Here is a 17,231-nt window from a genome sequence, read left to right as displayed (position 1 = left end):
TTTATTTATGAACCTAACCCCTGACAACTCAGAGTTGATACCAGGAGGCAGAGCTGCAGTCCTACATGCTTCTCTGTGCCTCCATTACCTACCCAGCACTCCATAGAGACTGTGTCTGCCCCCCGACCACGTAAACTAAGTAAACCAAAAGTACAGAGAAGAGGAGTTAAACATAAGAATCTAATTAAAATTAGAACAACCTCTGCAATAGTACAACAAGATAGGAGAATTAAATGTGGACTCCTTAACATCAGATCTCTGTCCTCTAAAGCTGTTCTAGTAAATGAGTTAATATCAGACCATAATGTTGATTTATTTTGTCTGACTGAAACCTGGCTGTGTCCTGAAGAGTATGTGAGCCTGAATGAAGCTACTCCTCCGAGCCATATTAATACCCACATTCCTCGAGGCAGCGGCAGAGGAGGTGGAGTTGCAGCCATTTTTGACTCAAGCCTTTTGATCAACCCTAAACCTAAACTCGACTATAACTCATTTGAAAGCCTTGTTCTCACTCTTTCTCATGAGAAATGGAAAACAGTGCAGCCACTTTTATTTGTTGTAGTATACCGCTCTCCTGGTCCTTACTCCGAATTTATAGCTGAGTTCTCGGAGTTTCTATCAAGTTTAGTCCTTAGTCCTTTAGTCCAGCCTATTACTCTGCACTAATAGAGGAAAATAAGAACAATCCCAGGTTTCTCTTCAGCACTGTAGCCAGGCTGACAGAGAGCCATAATTCTATTGAACCATGTATTCCTTTAGCTCTGAACAGTAATGACTTCATGAGCTTCTTTAATGATAAAATTCTAACTATTAGACACAGAATTCATCGGCTCCTGCCGTCAACAGGTACTGTTTTGTCTTCAAACACAGAAACCGTAGAAACTGTTACTCAGTCTGTCGCAGTTTTAGACTGTTTTACTCCTGTTGACCTTCACCAACTAATTTCAATAATTTCATCATCAAAATCATCTACCTGTATTTTAGATCCTATCCCGACTAAGCTGTTTAAAGAAGTATTACCTCTAATTGACTCTTCAGTATTAGATATGATCAATCTCTCTTTATCAACAGGCTACGTACCACAGTCCTTTAAAGTAGCTGTGATAAAACCGCTACTGAAAAAGCCTACTCTTGATCCAGGGGTTTTAGCCAACTATAGACCGATATCCAACCTTCCCTCTCTCTCAAAAACTCTTGAGAAAGCAGTTGCCAATCAGCTGTGCGACTTTCTAAACAATAATAGTTTATTTGAGGATTTCCAGTCAGGATTTAGAATGCATCATAGCACAGAGACAGCACTGGTTAAAGTTACAAATGACCTTCTAATTGCATCTGATAAAGGATTTGTCTCTGTACTAGTCTTATTGGATCTTAGTGCTGCATTTGACACCATTGACCATGGCATCCTATTGCAGACACTGGAACATTTCATTGGCATTAAGGGAACTGCGCTAAGCTGGTTTACATCCTACGTGTCAGATCGCTCTCAGTTTGTACACGTTAATGGTGACTCCTCTGTGCTCACTAAAGTCAGCTATGGAGTTCCGCAGGGTTCTGTGCTTGGATCAATTCTATTCACCTTATATATGCTTCCTTTAGGTAAGATTATCAGGAAGCACTCAATAAATTTTCATTGCTATGCAGATGATACCCAGCTATATTTATCAATGAAGCCGGAAGAAACCAGTCAGTTAACTAGACTACAAGCATGTCTTCATGACATAAAGACCTGGATGACCTGCAATTTTCTGATGCTAAACTCGGACAAAACTGAAGTTATAGTAGTAGGCCCTAAACATCTTAGAAAGTCACTTTCTGATGACATAGCAGCTATGGATGGCATTGCGCTGGCCTCCAGCACCACTGTAAAGAATCTGGGAGTCATCTTTGACCAAGACATGTCCTTTCACTCCCATGTAAAACAAATTTCAAGGACTGCCTTTTTTCACCTACGTAATATCGCAAAAATCAGGCATATTTTGTCTCAAAATGATGCAGAAAAACTAGTCCATGCATTCGTAACTTCCAGGCTGGATTATTGCAATTCCTTACTATCAGGCTGCCCAAATTCGTTGCTGAATATTCTCCAGTTGCTCCAGAACGCTGCAGCACGTGTTCTGACAAAAACCAGGAAGCGAGATCATATTTCTCCAATACTCGCCACTCTGCACTGGCTCCCTGTAAAGTTTAGAATAGAGTTTAAAATTCTCCTCCTTACTTACAAAGCCATAAATGGCCAGGCACCTTCTTATCTTAAAGAGCTCATAGTACCTTATTGCCCCACTCGAACACTGCGTTCCCAGAATGCAGGTCTACTTATGGTTCCCAAAGTCTCAAAAAGCAGAACAGGAGTCAGAGCATTTAGCTATCAAGCTCCTCTCCTGTGGAACCATCTTCCAGTCTTTGTCCGGGAGGCAGACACTGTCTCTACATTTAAGAGTAGGCTTAAAACTTTCTTTTTTGATAAAGCTTATAGTTAGGGCTGGCTCAGGCTTGTCCTGGACCAGCCCCTAGTTATGCTGCTATAGGATTAGACTGTCGGGGGACATCCAAAGATACACCGAGCTCCTCTGTCCTTCTGTCCCTCTCCATCCGCACGCTTTCATGTCCTACCACGGCGTGTTACTAACTTAGCTCCTTCCCCGGAGTCTCTGTGCTTTGTCGTCTTGCAGGTTCCCATGGACAGTGGCTGAATCTGGATTGTGGATTTCAGCTGCATCTCCTGCCTTGGCCCTGCCTGACATCCACTGCAACTGCTACTGCTGTTATTACATCCACTGTCACTGTTACTGTGACTGCATGTCTGTTTCTCTGTCTCTGTCTCTGTCTCTGTCTCTCTCTCTCTCTCTCTGACTGCATTTCTGTCTGTCTGTCTGTCTGTCTCACTCTCCCTCTCTTGCTCTTCCTCTCTCACCCAACCGGTCGAGGCAGATGGCCGCCCACCCAGAGTCTGGTTCTGCTCGAGGTTTCTGCCTGTTAAAAGGAAGTTTTTCCTCGCCACTGTCGCCAAGTGCTTGCTCATGGGGGAATTGTTGGTTTCTTTGTAGATAAAAGAGCTTGGTCTGTACCAGCTCTATATGGAAAGTGTCCAGAGACAACTTCTGTTGTGATTTGGCGCTATACAAATAAAATTGAAATTGAATTGACATAATCCACATACTATGCAGCTGGATCACTACATAATCAATCTAACATGCTTTGTATGAATAGTACATGGTAGTACATGGTAATAGTACACACAATAGTAATACAGTATGATGGACAGCATGACAGCTGTGAAGTGAAGTCAAAACATCTCAATCACCCCCCTGGTGGCTGGCTGTAGTATAGGACTTAAAGTCCACCCTCTCGATGTTGTCAAGTGGAACATGGGCCAAACTCAAAAAAACTCCCGAGTACGTGTTTATTATTTTAATTAAATTGTTTTGTAGGTAGGTAGGTAGTTCTTATGCTGATGTTACCTATAGATGAAGGGTGTTTCCAGTTTTGCCCTGTATATGGAGGTCTAGTCAATGTAACTTACTTGTTGAGCACAGGAGCCGCTGCTGAAAGCTGATCGGATTGTGACTGAAAACATGTCATTTGGGCCCAGGGTTAAAAATACTAAAGTGAAGTTTTTACAGATATTATCCTTAAATGTACATATTGATGTATTTTGATGTACAGTGTTTAATTTTCCATTGTCCAATTGTTTAAAATAACTAATACTGTAAATGTGCAGAAATTCCTATTTGATTAAAGGTGCATATTTTGTTTATACATTGTGTCATTGTTTTTGTACTTGGGGAAACCACAATAATGCAGCAAATCAGTGTAGATGGACAAAACAGTTTCATGAAATGACTACTAAATACTCTTAATTTACAGGGATTCACCTTAAATATTGCTATTTTTGATGTATTTTTAATATATTCTGCTTTTTTTCTACTGTCCAATAAACATATTTAAATCTCGTAATTCATTAAAATGACAAATTAATACTGTGAATGGGCAGACATTCATTGTTCATGTAATGCATTTTTAGCATTTTTATACATTATTTCTTAGTGATTGTACATGAAAGAACAATAAATAAACGGGAAATTACTCTAGGTACCACTCCATTAAAAAAATACTAAATACCCTTAATTTAAAGAGAGAGGCATTAAATGTAGCTATTTTCGATGTATTTGTAATGTATTTAGCTTGTTTTTCCACTGTCCAATGGTTGTTTTTTAATATAAAAATTCTATAAAATGATAGATTAATACAAATATAAATTTTATGAACCTAGTTCTTTTTTATACATTCTAACTTTGTTATTGTACATGGAAAAAATAGTATTTTAACATGAGGTTACTGTAGATAGACTTGGCTATTTCCTAAAATAAATAATGTATACTGTGAAATTACAGAGATTAATCTGAAAGGTATCTGATTTTAATGTTTTTTACTGTAATATGTATGTTGTTTTACAGTATAATGGACATTTATCATTGAAATACACTGCATTTTAATTAAATTTGACTGTAAAAATCAACTTTTTTTTTACAGTTATTGTATGTAGTTCTTTGTTATGGTTATTTACTGTAATTTTATGGTATCTGTTTGGAAACTTTGCTGCCAGTGCTCTTACCATTTTTTTTTTTTTACAGTTTTTATAATACTGTAAAATTACAGAGATTAACCTGAAGGTTATCTGTTTTTTAATGTTTTTTGACATAATATGTATGATATTTTACAGTATAATGGGCATTTATCAACTATTATATGCTGTATTTTGATTATATTTGACTGTAAAAATCTGCTCTGTTTTTTTAAAGTTATTGTACGTGCTTCTGAGATATTGTTATTCACTGTAATTTTACAGTATCTGTTTGGAAACTTTGCTGCCAGTGCTTTTACCGTTTTTTTTTTACAGTTTTTTTTTTTTTACAGTGTACAAGACTGACTGAGACTTATCCACACAGACTCACTGCTGTGATTGCAGCCAAAGGTGCATCTACGAAATACTGACTTGAAGGGGGTGAATAATTATGCAAACAATTATTTTCATTTATATTATTTTCCTTCATTAAAATTTTTTTGTAGAAATCTGTTTCCACTTTGACATTAAAGAGTTTTTTCCAATAAATTTTTGCGTGGCTGCACGGTGGCGCAGCAGGTAGTGCGGCAAGAAGGTTGCCGGTTCGATCCCCGGGTCAGGCGGGGCCTTTCTGTGTGAAGTTTGCATGTTCTTCTCTCCGGGTACTCCGGCTTCCTCCCACAGACCAAAAACATGCTCACTAGGTTAACTGATGACTCTAAATTGTCCGTAGGTGTGAGTGTGAATGTTTGTTTGTCCTTGCATGTGGCCCTGCAATCGGCTGGCAACCAGTTTAGTGTGTACCCCGCCTCTCGCCCATTGTAGCTGGGATAGGCTCCAGCCCCCCCGCAACCCCAAAAGGGATAGGCGGTATAGATAATGGATGGATGGAAATTTTTGTGTTAAAAAAGCCAAATTTTATTGACCATGATTGATTTATGAAAGCAATAAAAGTGTAAAACATCCAAGGGGATGAATACTTATGATAGGCAATGTATATACATATGTATATTTATTGTTATTTTTAATCACATTTACAATATATGGGATAGCGATTAAAAACAAATGTGAATAAAATAGTATTTATTAACTACCAACGTTTACAGGCCGGGTCTGTGTCTGTGACAGACACCACTGAACAGCACATGCGTGGAACACGGCAGTACACAGCAGTTTGTTTTGAAGCACGGGATCTTGAGAGGTGGAAAGGACAAAACTGCTTTTAACACCACAAACTTGATACGACACCCCAATACAGTGCACTGCAGTTTACAATACTTTGAGAATATGAGTTAGGAGTGCAGTTCCAAAAAGCACAATACTGGCCTTAGGCTACTTGATAACAGTCACTTTTATTTGCTCATTTGTTTGCATTTGATATTTTGATGCCTATTTTAAGTTAAGCAGCTATTTGTTTTAATACTAGACTATTAAGTCTTTATACCATGGTCTGGGTAAATACTCAATTCTGATTTGCTGCAGGGTGTCCGTTAAAAAGTGTTGTGGACACCTATAAAAAAGTTCTGGTCAAATAGCCTGATTGTTCTAAATTATTGCGCTGGCTCAAACGCTGGTTGGTATCCGTGGCAACAGAAACTCAGAACATACGTTAACATACGTTGTTTCACAGTTTATTTATCACAACGGCAAGACAGTAGAGGACACACACAAGCAGTAAGAGGTGCACTTGCTCTCTGAAATGATACTTTGTATCACGTAACATAACGTTAAGCAATCATCTCACTTCCCTCTGTTAGAGTTACATATTTACTCTCATCTCTTAATAAGCTACATACACATGGTAATACAATCAACATGCCCTCCAGTAACTATAAGCTGCACACACATAGCCACACAGGCAATGTGGCCTTCAGTAACCTCAGAAAATGAAACTTAAGATATCTCGTGTCAGGTAACACATAATTTACATATAAAGGGGGGTCTAGCTATCTTCTCTTTCAGGGCGCTGTGTCCTATCTATTGGATGGGTCGTGTGCCAACAGGCTGGGACCAGCCTGTGGACCAAGGAGGGAGCACTAAAGTCTAAACCACGATGATCACCACCTGTTTTGACCAATCAGATAGCTGCACATTTCTTTTTAAAACTCTGTATAATAGTAAGTCAGGCATTCTCATTCTGGCAGGTGGATGCAGCTTACTGCTTGCAGACTGCAATTTCCCAAAAGACTGAGATCCATGTACATGTACTCTATTTTATCAGTGTGTTAATAAATATCCTTAACTGAAGACAGAATATTTCCTGACCTCTTTCTGCAAAAACGACCACACTCACACCTCCACTGATTAGGCCTAATATAACAGCTGCGGCCGACCGAGCTGCAGGTTCTGTGGCCAGAGCCGGTTACCTGACAACGCGTCACAACGAGAGATATCAAATAGTCCACTCAGCCGCTTCTTACTTACAATTTTAATGGGAAAAAAAACAAAATTAACGTATTAATAATTGATTTAATATTTATTTCTTTTGTAAGTGACCATGGTATAAGCGGGATAATGCCTTTCGAGGTGTCCATTACCAGAAATTAAAGCAAAGTCCATCCATTCGCGTTGGACGCTTCGTGTTGGACGGTTCACGCGTCCACGTCGTCCAGTCATTTCTGATAATGGACACCTTGTCGGGCATCATCCCTTACTTAATGTTGCACTATTCCTAATGTGAGGAAAATTTTATTTTATTTCTGTGTTCTGTTCTGACTTGAGACTGTAATTCAAGCTACCTCATAGATGTTTACAATACACTACACTGCATGCATGCACAATTGTGCATAAGTGTTACATGTTAATATAAGAGCCATTGGTAAAAAAAAAAAAAAAAAAAAGGGACATCCTGGATCTTATTCTTTGCTCTTAGTTCATTTCATAATGTTTTATAGAAGTATCTGATCGGGACTCAGTATCAGCAGATACTCAAAACCAAATGACTCGGACTCGGGGCAAAAAAAACATGATTGGGACATCCCTAATATCAAGCCTTTCCTCCAGGACCCAGCTGTACAGGACAAAATATTACTTGAGAAAATGAGTGCTGCCTACAGTGTGGAACAGGAGAGAAAAAGTAAACTGTCATCTGTGACCAAACAAAAAGGTGTGAAAGTAGCCATAGTTCAGGAAGAGAAGAGCAGTGAAACTGAGCAGGTTAGTGGTGTAACGAAAAATAAAAGCCACTCAACTAAGCCCAACCCTATACTTGAGAAGCTTGATGCTGATAACAAAGTAATCTGTGAAGCACTCCAGAACCTCACTACACATGTTGCTAGTCTCAGCCAAGCACATTTAAACTGCCCATGTACGTGCAAAACTTGGAAGGCACTTTTGACCCACTTGTCAAGATCTCATCAGCCATTCTCACCTGATTAAATGTCTCTTATGCCACGTCAATGAATGTTTAACAGACTATTTTCAACATATAGCTTAACATCTTAACAACAGTGAAACAATTGATTGTGTGTTTGAGGGCTGTTTGTACAGAAGAAATATTTATGGTTCATTTAGAACTCACATAAGCAGAAATCATAGGAATTATACAGTAAATGACTTAAAGCATGAAATACTTGTGAAACAGGGGTCAAGCTGAGGTCTTTCAGTTGAAAACCATGACAGTGTCCAGACTGATATTGAGCCCTCAGATGTAAGTAGAGAGGACCTGGATGATTCAAGTTTTGATTTAAATGATTTGGGACATAATGCTGAGCTCAAAGTTGCTTCACTCTTACTGAAGCTTGAACATATCTATCTTGTTTCCAGTGTTGCTGTTGATGAACTTTTACAAGAGTTTAACCATTTACTTGGCACTGCTTCTGTACCCCTTGTTCATCAAACCATATCTCAGCACTTACAGAATGAAAACTATCAAGTAGATGAGATTATTTTGCAAGAGATAGTATCTACTATTTGCAAGTCGAATCAAATTACAGCAGCTTTTGGTAGTCGTAGCCTACTTTCTACTGCCTGGAAACGAAAGACATACTACAAAAAACATATTAAAACTGTAGAACCCAGAGAATTAATTCTTGATTCCCAAAACAAAAAATCATTTCAATACATCTCTATACTAAAATCTTTACAGCAGGTCCTAAGTTGTCAAACTTTTAGATTTATCAGTCAATTTGAAATCTCCCCATCAAATTCAGTTCAATTCAATTCAATTCAATTTATTAGTATAGCGCCAAATCACAACAGAAGTTGTCTCGGGACAATTTCCATATAGAGCTGGTACAGACCAAGCTACAGAGAACCAACAATTCCCCCATGAGCAAGCACTTGGCGACAGTGGTGAGGAAAAACTTCCTTTTAACAGGCAGAAACCTCCGGCAGAACCAGACTCTGGGTGGGCGGCCATCTGCCTCGACCGGTTGGGTGAGAGAGGGAGAGCAAGAAAGGGAGAGTGAGACAGACAGACAGACAGACAGACAGACAGACAGACAGACAGACAGACAGACAGACAGACAGACAGACAGAAATGCAGTCAGAGAGAGAGAGAGAGAGAAAGACAGAGAGACAGACATGCAATCACAGTAACAGTGACAGTGGATGTAATAACAGTAGTAGCAGTTGCAGTGGATGTCAGGCAGGGCCAAGGCAGGAGACGCAGCTGCAATCCACAATCCAGATTCAGCCACTGTGTAACCTGCAAGACGACAAAGCACAGAGACTCCGGGGAAGGAGCTAAGTTAGTAACATGCCGTGGTAGGACATGAAAGCGTGCAGATGGAGAGGGACATAAGGACAGAGGAGCTCAGTGTATCTTTGGAGGTCCCCCGACAGTCTAATCCTATAGCAGCATAACTAGGGGCTGGTCTAGGACAAGCCTGAGCCAGCCCTAACTATAAGCTTTATCAAAAAGGAAAGTTTTAAGCCTACTCTTAAATGTAGAGACAGTGTCTGCCTCCCGGACAAAGACTGGAAGATGGTTCCACAGGAGAGGAGCTTGATAGCTAAATGCTCTGACTCCTGTTCTACTTTTTGAGACTTTAGGAACCATAAGTAGACCTGCATTCTGGGAATGCAGTGTTCGAGTGGGGCAATAAGGTACTATGAGCTCTTTAAGATAAGAGCTCATACTCTACATTTAAGAGTAGGCTTAAAACTTTCCTTTTTGATAAAGCTTATAGTTAGGGCTGGCTCAGGCTTGTCCTGGACCAGCCCCTAGTTATGCTGCTATAGGATTAGACTGTCGGGGGACATCCAAAGATACACCGAGCTCCTCCGTCCTTCTGTCCCTCTCCATCCGCACGCTCTCATGTCCTACCACGGCGTGTTACTAACTTAGCTCCTTCCCCGAAGTCTCTGTGCTTTGTCGTCTTGCAGGTTCCCATGGACAGTGGCTGAATCTGGATTGTGGATTTCAGCTGCATCTCCTGCCTTGGCCCTGCCTGACATCCACTGCAACTGCTACTGCTATTATTACATCCACTGTCACTGTTACTGTGACTGCGTGTCTGTCTCTCTGTCTCTGTCTCTGTCTCTGTCTCTGTCTCTCTCTCTCTCTCTCTTTTCTGTCTGTCTGTCTGTCTGTCTGTCTGTCTGTCTGTCTGTCTGTCTGTCTGTCTGTCCTCTCTTGCTCTTCCTCTCTCACCCAACCGGTCGAGGCAGATGGCCGCCCACCCAGAGTCTGGTTCTGCTCGAGGTTTCTGCCTGTTAAAAGGAAGTTTTTCCTCGCCACTGTTGCCAAGTGCTTGCTCATGGGGGAATTGTTGGTTTCTTTGTAGATAAAAGAGCTTGGTCTGTACCAGCTCTATATGGAAAGTGTCCTGAGACAACTTCTGTTGTGATTTGGCGCTATACAAATAAAATTGAATTGAATTGAATTGAATTGAATTGAAGGTGCCTGGCCATTTATTATATTACAGTGGTGCTGGAGGCCAGCGCAATGCCATCCATAGCTGCTATGTCATCAGAAAGTGACTTTCTAAGATGTTTAGGGCCTACTACTATAGCTTCAGTTTTGTCTGAGTTTAGCATCAGAAAATTGCAGGTCATCCAGGTCTTTATGTCATGAAGACATGCTTGTAGTCTAGTTAACTGACTGGTTTCCTCCGGCTTCATTGATAAATATAGCTGGGTATCATCTGCATAGCAATGAAAATTTATTGAGTGCTTCCTGATAATCTTACCTAAAGGAAGCATATATAAGGTGAATAGAATTGGTCCAAGCACAGAACCCTGCGGAACTCCATAGCTGACTTTAGTGAGCACAGAGGAGTCGTCATTAACGCGTACAAACTGAGAGCGATCTGACAAGTAGGATTTAAACCAGCTTAGCGCAGTTCCCTTAATGCCAATGAAGTGTTCCAGTGTCTGCAATAGGATGCCATGGTCAATGGTGTCAAATGCAGCACTAAGATCCAATAAGACTAGTACAGAGACAAATCCTTTATCATATGCAATTAGAAGGTCATTTGTAACTTTAACCAGTGCTATCTCTGTGCTATGATGTACTCTAAATCCTGACTGGAAATCCTCAAATAAACTATTATTGTTTAGAAAGTCGCACAGCTGATTGGCAACTGCTTTCTCAAGAGTTTTGGAGAGAAAGGGAAGGTTGGATATCGGTCTATAGTTGGCTAAAACCCCTGGATCAAGAGTAGGCTTTTTCAGTAGTGGTTTTATTACAGCTACTTTAAAGGACTGTGGTACGTAGCCTGTTGATAAAGACAGATTGATCATGTCTAATACTGAAGAGTCAATTAGAGGTAATACTTCTTTAAACAGCTTAGTCGGGATAGGATCTAAAATACAGGTTGATGATTTTGATGATGAAATTATTGAAATTAGTTGGTGAAGGTCGACAGGAGTAAAACAGTCTAAAACTGCGACAGACTGAGTAACAGTTTCTACGGTTTCTGTGTTTGAAGACAAAACAGTACCTGTTGACGGTAGGAGCCGATGAATTCTGTCTCTAATAGTCAGAATTTTATCATTAAAGAAGCTCATGAAGTCACTACTGTTCAGAGCTAAAGGAATATATGGTTCAATAGAATTATGGCTCCTATGAAAATTCAGTCTGATAAAATTCAGTATAGATGCTTTTGATGAAGATGACTTTGAAATCTGCAACCCCCTTGGTACCTCAAGAAAAAAAAAAACATAAAATCTGTAAGGTATATTGGACATTGGAGAACTTACCTGCTAGTTTTCACTCATCACTGTCTAATATATATTTAGCTGCACTTATTCATAGTGAGGATGTTATGCTATGGCTTTGAGAGTGTACTGAAGCCCTTAATAGATGATCTCATTACCTTACAACAAGAAGGACTGTTTATTGCCAAGTTGGGGAAAACTGTGAAAGGATTTGTTCATTGCGTAGTGGCAGACAATCTCTGGGCTCACAGTTTGACAGGTTTTGTGGAATATTTTTCAGGTAAATACTGTATGTTTGCCCGTTCTGTAAAGCATAAAATGTAGACATTCAAACAACAGAGGTCAAGTCTAGAGCATTTTGTTTAAGAAGCAAAGAAATTCATAATTCTCATCTTAAAGCTATTGAAGAAAATTCATGGGGTTGTCATTTTGGTGTAAAAACAAAGTGTGTGCTGTCAGAAAGTCTGTCATATTTCAGTGTGAAATATAGCTCATGAACTGTTTGAAGGAATTATCCCTGTTGAGATTGCTCTTTGTCTAACTGTGGTAATTTCTAAAAATATTTTACATTAGCAAATTTGAATGAAGCAATAATAACATTTCCATTTAAGTGGACTGATAAGACAACCCAGCCCCATCTTGTGCCCCTCACCTATTAGACTGTCGGGGGGCCTCCAAAGATACACCGAGCTCCTCTGTCCTTCTGTCCCTCTCCATCTGCACGCTTTCATGTCCTACCACGGCGTGTTACTAACTTAGCTCCTTCCCCGGAGTCTCTGTGCTTTGTCGTCTTGCAGATTACACAGTGGCTGAATCTGGATTGTGGATTTCAGCTGCGTCTCCCGCCTTGGCCCTGCCTGACATCCACTGCAACTGCTACTACTGTTATTACATCCACTGTCACTGTTACTGTGACTGCATGTCTGTCTCTCTCTCTCTCTCTCTCTCTCTCTCTCTCTCTCTCTCTCTCTCTCCCTCTCTCTCTCTCTCTGACTGCATTTCTGTCTGTCTGTCTGTCTGTCTGTCTGTCTGTCTGTCTGTCTGTCTGTCTGTCTGTCTGTCTGTCTCACTCTCCCTCTCTTGCTCTCCCTCTCTTACCCAACCGGTCGAGGCAGATGGCCGCCCACCCAGAGTCTGGTTCTGCCCGAGGTTTCTGCCTGTTAAAAGGAAGTTTTTCCTCGCCACTGTCGCCAAGTGCTTGCTCATAGGGGAATTGTTGGTTTGCTGTAGATAAAAGAGCTTGGTCTGTACCAGCTCTATATGGAAAGTGTCCTGAGACAACTTCTGTTGTGATTTGGCGCTATACAAATAAAATTGAATTGAATTGAATTGAATTGAACCTATGCTCCAGAATTGGAGCCTGTTGAGATTTCTTCCTCTCTTGATTGGAGCCAGAGTTCCTTTAAACAAACCAGCATGGCAGGTCCTGTGTGATTTAAAATACATAGTAGAACTTGTTGCACCTCTTCATACTGAGGACACTATTTCTTATCGAGACTTCAAGATATTTGAACACAGGGCTGCATTCCAAGAGGTTTTCCCCCACAAAAGAATACAGTCCAAACATCATTATCTGGAGCATTATCCCCAGTTGATACGTCAGTTTGGCCCCCTTGTTGCACTATGAACTATGAGATATGAAGCAAAACACAGCTTCATCGAAGGAGTAATCCGTCATACAAATTGTTATAAAAATGTATGGTATTCATTAGCCCAGTGGCACCAATTTCAGACATTGCATATAATCTGCATGTCTGAATTTTCTAAACCCTCTTTGGAGGTTAGTGACGTTTCAACACTTCCACTTGATGTTATGAATGAGGATATTGCACTAGCAGTCAAAGAGAAACACCCACATATGGACATGTGAACTTTGCAAAAATGTATCCTATAACGCTATAACTACAGGACTGGAATGGTGGTAGCCCATGGGTCGCTGGCTGGACTTCTACAGTTTTGTGAAATAGTTCATATGATTGCTTTGCAAGAGACCCTCATTTTCATTGTCAAAAAATTGGATGCCTGGTGCCTGGAGCATTATCGAGCTTAGAACTTGGTCATGTCTGCCACTAAAAGTCAAGCCTGTAAGCACCAACAAGTTTATAGGACCTCATGTTAGCATTAGCATGTTAGCATTATGGCTAATGCTAACATTAGCATGTCAAATGACACATTGAAAAGATCTCAAACACCATTAGAATGCATTTATGAATCATTTTACTGTAGGTTAGCATGTTCATAGGAGTTCATGTTAGCATTAGCATGTTAGCATTGTGTAGCAAATTTCTCCCAAAACGTGTTGCCCACTCTCTCAGCACCTGCAGAAACCATCAGCTGTTCTTCCTCCACCTCAACCCGTGGCTGTGTTTGAGGTATTTGTCTCAGTGGCTCGAAGGTGTATGCTATCGGGTGTGATGGCATCGTTTCGAAATTCCGCTCAATCTCATCCTCTTCCATTCTTTTGTCTACTCACACGCATGGGTCCCAGTTGTGAAAGTGGCTCACGCAAGCCAAGCAGGGAGGGAAACTTGATGGAAGAGAGACAGAGCAAGCTGAATTACCAGGCGTCCATCTTCTTTTCACCAAATTTTGGCGTCTTAATTTGAAATGGGAGGAGAGACGACTGACGAGGAAGGAGAAGGAGCAAATTCATGTAAGCCACCGGCACAAAAAAAACGATATACTCGTTACAATCCTCACTGGGTGACACTTTCAGAGTTTGAATGGGTACGGCCGACCCAGGAAGACCATTTTTCCGCCACTTGTGTTTTGTGTCCGGCACAAATCTCCATAAAATATGAAGGAAAAAAAAACGCTTTGGAAATCCACGCGAAAACAAAAAAGCATCAAGTTGTGGTATCAAACAAACAAAAACAGGCAGCCATTGCAACTTTTATGACCAAAAAAGGTTCACCAGAAGAAGACAAGATTGCAGTGGCAGAGCTTACCAGTGTGTACCATGGAGTGAAACACGGCTGTGATGTCTCTCTCTGTGTTCTAGTGTGTCGGTATGGCTGCTGAACTCAGATGTCTCACGGCTAGGGTGACTCATCAAAATTATCAGCTGGTGCAGGCCTACATCTACCCTGGTTTAACTAGCAGTCAGTATCATGTGTGTGAGATTTTGACCCTTGAACGATTAAATGTATTAACATGACTTTGTTGCTGTCTCTTATGTCTGAATTTCGTGTTAATTTGGTTAGTCTGAACTGGTAATAATGCCCGAGCCCTCCGCCCCAAACATTTGGTCAAGTGTCCCGTTTTTTCACAAATCCAAGGTGGCAACCCTAGTGCCAGGCCATGGAATCATCAGATCATGGAATCATGCATGATTAGGATAGACAGCAGGCCTACTCATGTTGAGCAGCAGTGAAACATCCTGCTTGGTTTTTTTGTCTCTTTGCTGTTACAAATTAATTTCATCCATCCATCCATTTTCTATGCCGCTTATCCCTTTCGGGGTCGCGGGGGGGCCTATCTCCGCCAGAGATTAGCTTTTTGAAGTGAGAAATTCTTGCCTGTTTAATGGTGTTATTGTAAGTTTTGAGGTGATGACGTAAAATTTCGTAGTGGACTGTTAGTTTTGATTTTCTCCATTTCCTCTCAGCACTTCTGCAGTTTCTTTTCAGATGCTTAATTTCTTCATTTCTCCACGGAGGTGTAGGTTTTTTCTTAATTGTTTTTGTTAAAAGAGGAGCCACTGCATCCAACGTTGACTTCAGATTACTGTTAAAATTGTTAACGATAAAATCACATGGTGCTGGTAAAATCTCTGCAGGAGTGCTCCGTAAAATCTGGATAAAATTTGCAGCCACTTCAGGAGTTAGGTAGCGTTTCCTCACTGTTCTCACTGGTGCCTCCCGCTGATTAAAACTGGCGATTCTAAAAAAAACACACAGAAGTGATCGGACGCCGCCAGATCCACAACAGAGGACAACCCTCCAGACAGGCCATAAGTTATGATCAGGTCCAGGGTGTGCCCCCTGCTGTGGGTCAGCTGTGTAACGTGCTGTTTAAAATCCATACAGTTTAAGAGGTTTAAAAATTCTCTGGATACTGGGTCCGAGTTGTTGTCAATGTGTAGATTAAAATCACCAGCTATTAAAATCCTGTTGTAGGTGGTGTGAATGACTGATAAGAACTCAGAGAATTTGCTGATAAAAGAGGATGAAGACTGGGGTGGTCTGTAGACCGTTATGCAAAGAATAGGAGGACTGCTAAAAACAAAGGCATGGTGCTCAAATGATGTAAAACTGTTAAAAGGAACTGCATTTGCAGACATTGTAGTTCTTGTGATAGATCAAGTTCCGCCTCCCTTTTTGCTCCCCCAGTAGAGAATAAAAAGTTACAATTTTTTGGGGAGGCCTCATTGAGAATAACAGGTGCATCAGTGCTGAGCCATGTCTCTGTAATGAGAATACCATCTAGGTTATTGTCTAAAATTAAGTCCATCCATCCATTTTCTATGCCGCTTATCCCTTTCGGGGTCGCGGGGGGCCGGAGCCTATCTCGGCTGTCCACGGGTGGGAGGTGGGGTACACCCTGGACTGGTCGCCAGCCGATAGCAGGGCACATACACACACCATTCACACTCACACCTAGGGGCAATTTAGAGTCACCAGTCAGCCTAATGAGCATGTTTTTGGTCTGTGGGAGGACGCCGGAGTGCCTGGAGAGAACCCACGCATGCACGGGAAGAACATGCAAACTTCACACAGAAAGGCCCGACCCGGGAACCTGCGACCTTCTTGCGGTGAGGCACGCGCATTACCTGCTTGCGCTACCGTGCAGCCCTAAAATTAAGTCATTTATGATAAAAGATTTGTTTAAAAGAGAGCTCACATTCAGCACAGCCAATTTGATAGCTGTGCCGAACGTGCACTCATCATGGTGTTTTAAAGGGATGTTAAAAACAGTGCTGGGCTAAAAACATTCCTGGGCTTTGAATGTCTGTGTGAAGTGATTGATGTGATGATGTGAATGTCCTGAGGTGTCGGTGGAGAAGAGGGGGTTACTGACAGGAAGGTGTGCATGGTGTGGGTGAAACATGTAGTGGGTGAGGGTGAGGGCGAGCAGAGTGTAGAGCAGAGTGCTTGTGTGCATGAGTCATACCTGTTAGTCAGGAGGTGGCTGAAGTGCAGGACCGGACAGTGAGGTCAATGTTGACTGATAAAAGCCGTGAACCCTCCTGGGTGGGGTGTAGGTTGCCCCGTTTAAAAAGGCAAGGCCTATTTAAAAACGATATAAAATTGTCCACATGTTTCTTGTAAGGCAGTAACCCTTCAGCCACAGGTGCAGCTGGCGAAGCCGGCTGGTGATGACGTCACCATAGCGCGGTGGGGGAAGCGGGCCGGAGATAATTAGTCTCTTCCCAGTGTCCAACAGGCGGTCGATCAGCCAGTACCACCACAGGGAGGTGAGTTTTTGTCTTTTGGGTCTGGTACCGGTAACATTGGTAGCGTGCTGTTATTGCTTTATGTTTGACTTATTTCATTCAAACTACTCTTATTACATACAAAACTTCTCACTGGCGTCCTTCATAGAGCTGCTGGCTACGTCGCAA

Source organism: Chaetodon trifascialis, chromosome 11, assembly GCF_039877785.1.
Source record: "Chaetodon trifascialis isolate fChaTrf1 chromosome 11, fChaTrf1.hap1, whole genome shotgun sequence".
NCBI classification, from domain to species: domain Eukaryota; kingdom Metazoa; phylum Chordata; class Actinopteri; order Chaetodontiformes; family Chaetodontidae; genus Chaetodon; species Chaetodon trifascialis.
Note: the sequence above shows the minus strand (reverse complement) of the source record.